Source organism: Vidua macroura, chromosome 20, assembly GCF_024509145.1.
Source record: "Vidua macroura isolate BioBank_ID:100142 chromosome 20, ASM2450914v1, whole genome shotgun sequence".
NCBI classification, from domain to species: domain Eukaryota; kingdom Metazoa; phylum Chordata; class Aves; order Passeriformes; family Viduidae; genus Vidua; species Vidua macroura.
In genome coordinates, this window is record NC_071590.1 from 10,871,992 (window position 1) to 10,878,029 (window position 6,038).

The window sequence follows — 6,038 nt, forward strand, 5'->3', positions numbered from 1 at the left end:
TTCCAGAGGTTCTTACGAGTGTTATGGAGTTCTGTGGAGCAAAGCTACATAATTATGAGCTGTGATTTATTTCAGATACTTATAAAATTGAAAACACTTCCTACGTGGTAAATAAGTAAAGCCCTCCCCATATAGTGCAATAAAGTGAGCAGATTACAGGTTCAGTACTGCACCCAATCTATTCCTTTCAAAGCCTCATTGTTACATCAAAGGGTTTGTGGTTCTGTTCCTCTCTCAACCAGACATGGATTGCATTCAAGTTACTTTTTATGCTAAATACCACTCATATTGTGTACATTCTTTGTATAATCATGCCAGCTATAAAATCTGCACCTTTGCTTATGAGGATAATGAAGTTAGAGTGCAGGGACTGGCTCTCCATCTCAAATTTAATAATAAACCTTGGATGCCTTTTCACTTATTTAATCAATTAGAAATAAGCAGACCTGGCATAGTGTCACTGTGACATCCTACAGGCTCTATTCTGTCAGTTGGGAGCAGGATTTGGAGATCTTGATATTTTTAAACCATGTTTCTGAAGTAGTTGTAAAATGATCATTGCCATGTCAGTACCCCCTAACTCAGAGTCATGCTAGTGGAGAATAAGCAACTTTCTGCTGTTTGTCCCTAGTCCCAACCTGTCTGACAGCTGCTGTGTGCCTTTTAAAGGTCTCCTGAGTTAAGCACCTCAAAAGCAATCTGAGAATTACTTTTGAAATCTTGGCCAGAAAGCTGCAATGTACTCTGTCAGATACTTCCAGCTAGGAAAAGGACAAACTCAACAAAGCTCTTGGGGGAGAGAAAGTTTTAAGACTCAACAGGTGTCTGCATTCTGTACTGTAAACTGTGGTTTAACACACAATTTCTGTGACCTCTAGAAATGGGAGGGGGAAACAGAAAATAAAAGAGAAAGAAGTCTTTGCAGTTGCACAGTTGTGGAAACTAAATACTCTATTTTTAAGCATGAAAAGTCAGTCCCCAGACTGAGTCAGTATAAGGGAAGTGGCTCCAAAATATACAACCTTTGCCTGTGCCCACCATCATGACACGATATTTTCCAGACTAACTTCTGTTTGACATTTGTTTTCAAACAGTTTTCCTTGTTCCTTGTCCCTAGCTGAGACACAGCCCACTTTCTGTAGATGAAATGACTGCTAAGAAATTGAAGCAAGACTGAGAAAATCCCAGGTCCTGTGTGATTTTATTTAATTCAGAACATGAGTCAACCTCACGAGCCACAAGAATTTATTGTCAATTTTGCATCTTTTAAAAACCATTCTGTGGAAGGGGAGAATATTAATCAAAACACCAGCAGTATTAAACTCCTCTCAACAAGAATTAATAGCAGACATGGTACAAAATATAAGGTGTAACAATATAAAGATATTAAGTTCATTGTTTTTCAAACAGATGATGCCGAACACCAGCAGAAGGAAGCCCAGAGGTAATGAGGCCACTCAGTCTGAAGTTGTGCAGCTGCAGCTGAAAGAAAATATTTAATATGGGGTAGTGATATAGCCTCAAGCTGTGCCAGAGAAGGTTCTGGTTGGACATCAGAAGGAGTTTCTTCACAGAAAGGGTTGTCAAGCATTGGCAGGGGCTGCCCAGGGAGGTTTGGAGTCCCCACCCCTGGAGGTGTCCAAGGAAGGCCTGGATGTGGCACTCAGAGCTCTGGGCTGGGGACAAGGTGGGCATTGGGCACAGCTGAGACTCCATGGGCTGGGAAGTCTTTTGCCTGAATGTGAAGCACCCAAACCAAGCTGGCTCAGAAGCTGCTGATTAAAAAAAAAAAACAAAAATCAAATGAATCCTTTTCAGAATGGATTCATGCAAAACATGAAGGCAGATTCTTCTGGGGGAAAAGTCACCCAGGTTGATAGTTACAGAAGGGGTAAGTTCAGTGTCCACAGGTGAGGACAGCAAACAGCAGTCCCAGAACTTTCCTCTTCAGACTCTACAAGTGCAGTGAGCAATGCCAGAGACCTCTCCCCCAGTGACAAACACAAACACTGTTAAGCTCTTAGGTGCAAGTGACAGATGTCTCCCTCTGCTTCTAAACTTTTAAAAACTATTTTAAATATCAAACACAATTATGAGGAAAACAGAAAATAGTCCTCAAAGAACAGTTTTTTTTTTTTAATGTGTCTGCCCTGCTTAATCACAAGCTGAAAGGAGTACTTGATGACTGGTGTATACTTCAGTTAACACTATTTCATAAAACCTGGCTTGACAGAAGTATAAGATAAATTAATCAAATAATACAAAAGTTGAAAGATGCCCCAGCTGGCTCGTGCTCCAGCAGAGGTTCATCAGCTCTGAGCAGCAGGCAATGCTGCAGGAAAGGGACAGACCAAGTGGGCAGTGCAGGTCCATGTCCAGCAGTGTTGTGTGTCAGGGACTTGCTTTAGACTGCTCTGACCAAGACCCTGCTCACCCCAAATCACCCCTGTCTTGGGGTGACACCGAGGGACATGACATTGTGGAGCATAAAGCTCTAACGACTCGTTCTTACTGTTTAAAGTCAGGGACTCTCACAATGAATAAGTCAATACTCAATTATGATATTGAGTATTTAAGACACAGATGTGCTGCCTGTTCAGTTTGCAGCTTATCAAAGCTTTATATGAAGGCACAATTTATAATGCCACGTTAAAAGCTGTTACAAATAAGAAACTGTTTCCTCTAAAAAAGATGTGAGAGAAGATTATTTGTTTCTCCCAGAAATAGCGTGCATTCCTCTTCCTTACAGCATCACAGTAAAGATTACTTCCTTATGACATCTGAAAATGAGCCAAACACCACGGAGGAGAGGTTTTTGTTTAGCATCAAGTCCTCATGCTCAAGTGCCCCTAAACAAAAAGCGATGCCTGTGACATAACCCACCACGTGAAGAAGTTTACAAAGTGCTAAAGAATGATTTAAAGAATATTCCATTACTGACAAATGGTGCTAAGCAAGGCCTGGCCTGGGTTGTAAATATTCTATTCAGTACCCGTGGGGCTCAAATGACTTTGGTGGCGAGTGTGAATGGAAATCAGTAACACTTCTGACACAAGAATGTGATCAGAAGTGTATTTGTCTCTGGCCACGTGAAGGGCGGAATGCTATCCTGGATATTACATAAAACATGAATTTACAATCTTGTCCATGCCAAAACCTGAAATGAATAAATGAATTACAAAAATAAATAAAAGGGAAAGATTTTCATTACACAGGAAGCTTCTGCATGAGGCTCCAAGGCTGGTAATAACCAAGGTGGTCTTTACCATTTCTCTGTGGACTTAAGAGCAGGAACATAAACACTAAAAATATATTGACCAACTCACTGCTACTGCTCCATCTTTTGACATGTTACTTCTATATTTGTAATGTACAGATTATTCACACACAATTTCAGCTTTAGGTTTTGAAGGCCATGTATACACAAAACAGAAAGAATAGCACCAGTGTTGGTTCTGGCCTTAGACTGGATGTTGGTACGTCTGTAAAGTGATTTAAATTATTAATTCTCCATACTTCAAGAATGTGAAGCACGATATCACTTTATTAATCAGAAGTCTCCCACTGTCTTTCCTTGTTCTAATGTTTGTCTTGCTCTTGCATAACAAGCCTCCAGTGAAACCCTCACTACCTTAATCAAGAGTTGCCTGCACACAACATTTGAACTGTTAACTTTGCTCAACTCCTAACTGTGGAGTACCTAGGAGAAGTTATTGACTCAAGATCCCACTGGAACCAGCTGCAAAAGTGTTTTTGGCAGTGTTTTTGGTTACTGCAATCACCTATCAACAGCCCATCACTTACCAGAACTGGCTCAGAAATGGGTTCCTCATTGCAGTAAAAGAAACTGAAGCCTATGAATACACTTATTTCCTTTTCCTGACATTATCCCTTGCTCTGTCAGCAGCCTCATGAGCATCATGAGTTTTTTAAGCTCTTCAAAAATAATTACAGAACACAACACAGCCTCACTTACCCACCATCTTTATGGCCAGAGATTCTGGAGGGCTGAAAATGGGAACACAAGTGCACCAGTCTATTTGGGGTTGCTATTTTCTACCCAAATGCCACAGCAGAACCCCAGAGGACGCTGCCTGTGACTGTGCCTTTGTCACCATGGGCAGTAACTGCCAGCCCAGCAGCACCAAGGGAATAGGGAACAGCTCTTCAGGCTCAGCAGGGCTGGGTGGCAGAGAGGCAGAGAGCTGCTTAAACACAGGTAAAGAGAACTCACTGTGTAACTCTCAGGTCAGGCAGGTCACTGAGTGATAAATTTGGGCAACTCCAGGGTCAAATGACTTCTGAGCAGAAGTTTTTGGAATAATAATTTTGGTCGAAAGTACTGAAGCTCTGCCCAAAACCCCCTTCAGAGTTCAGGTTCTCATCTACATCTGGGTTACTGTAACATCTTTGGTCTCAAATTATGCTGCTGGAGAATGCAATTTCTATAATGTCTTGAAAACATAAAAGCCTCAGCTCTGCAGCTGAAGGACTCATCAGTCCGGTCATTACAGAAACACAACTCAAGTACTGGGATTACTATTACAAGGAAGTAAATATTTGTTAGCATCATATCTCCTCACCAGCAGGAAAATTACTTGTATATTGAGTAAATAAAGTTATCTTTGACTCTATTAAAAGTCTTTTTACTTTGAAAACCAGATTATGTTTGTGGAAAAGTCCTTCAGACATCTCATGCCTCCAGTTGAATCATTACTATCAAAATATTTAGTCATGATGTCTCCTGCCTCACCAACCATGTTTCCTGTCTGCACCCTACTGAGAATTGAATGCTCTATCACTTTCCAAACCCTAAAATTCAGAGATCCTGGTCCTCCATATCAATTACATCTACCATACCTTTGGTCTGATGCTCCCATATCCCAGCTGGCACCTCAGACATCTGGAGCTGCAGATAAGCCATGGCTTGTACCTTCCAGCTCCATGGTCCTTTCCCTCTTGAACTAGCCATAAATTAAATAACAGGCATGTAAGAATGATTTAAAGACATGCAATTATCCTTTCTGTAACTGAACAAAATATTACAACTCACACTACCAAAAGTCAATTAAAGCCATAGAGGGGTGTGATCACTCCACATTTAAAGTTCAGGAAACTGCCATGCTTCCACACACTGTTAATCCCACTAAGTCTTAGAGTTTTTAATCACTATTGCAGTGATACAAAATTCACTACATCTCCATGCTAAAGACCACACACAGAGAAAAGACCTGGAGAACAGCACAGGTCACCTGTTTGCTGGTCTTGATCAGAAGCAGCACATTCAGAGAGCTTCTACCAAAAATGCTTGAGCTTTTTTATTAGTGTTCAATATAATCCAGTATATAATCCAGTGTATCAAGATCATACTGGATATTCCTTGTCAACTGCCAAGGTTGAAGCTTTCTGTGCTCTACCTTACACAAAATTATTTTGAAAGTTTGAACCAGAATGGCTGCAATTAAAAAAAAAAAAAATGTACCTAGGTAGAAAGACAAGTGGGTTTCCTCACATGGAGAAACACCTGAGAAAATCTATTACCTTCCTGCTTTACCTGAAGTTAAGCAGAAGGCTGGCTCCAGCATCATACTGAATATCATCTGGGGCAGAAAAGGACTTGAGAGGGAGAAATAAGGGGGGCAGAGAGACAAGATGAGAACAGCATTAAGGAACAGGTAAAACAAAGACAGCAAAAGTTAAGGGTGCATAAGGGTGATGTGAAAGACATGGGAGTAGAGAGAGGAACAGTAGTGGCGATGGCAGAGGGAAGTGTAACAGAGAGCAGGAATTCTAGGAGAGGAGGGTTAGCAGAGAAAAGGAAGTTTTTTGATCCAGTGCTTTCTGAACCTCAGTGGCAGTCCCATTTCTGTCGCGGCCCTGCCGAACTCCCGTGGCCCGTGCCGAGCCCGGCGCTCATTTCTGCCCGGCCCCGGCCCGCGGGCAGCGGCGCCGGGCGGCACCGCCACCTGCAGGCGGCCCGCCGCAACTGCAGCCGGGCGGGCACCGCGGGCACAGCCCGGGCCCGGGCCCAGCGGCCC

General features: G+C 42.3%; 1 long non-coding RNA gene across 2 annotated transcripts; it reads right to left on the reverse strand.

The window, feature by feature from the left end:
* Window positions 1-1,184: 1,184 nt before the first annotated feature.
* LOC128817412 (uncharacterized) lies at window positions 1,185-5,953 on the reverse strand. 2 transcript variants are annotated; one of them, XR_008440187.1, is made up of 2 exons: window positions 4,861-5,953; window positions 1,185-1,772 (listed from the first exon to the last, which is right to left on the reverse strand). It is a non-coding gene; the product is annotated as an uncharacterized LOC128817412 (long non-coding RNA). The 2 variants fall into 2 exon arrangements; XR_008440188.1 differs by having other exon boundaries at window positions 1,185-1,775.
* Between the last annotated feature and the right edge of the window lie 85 nt (window positions 5,954-6,038).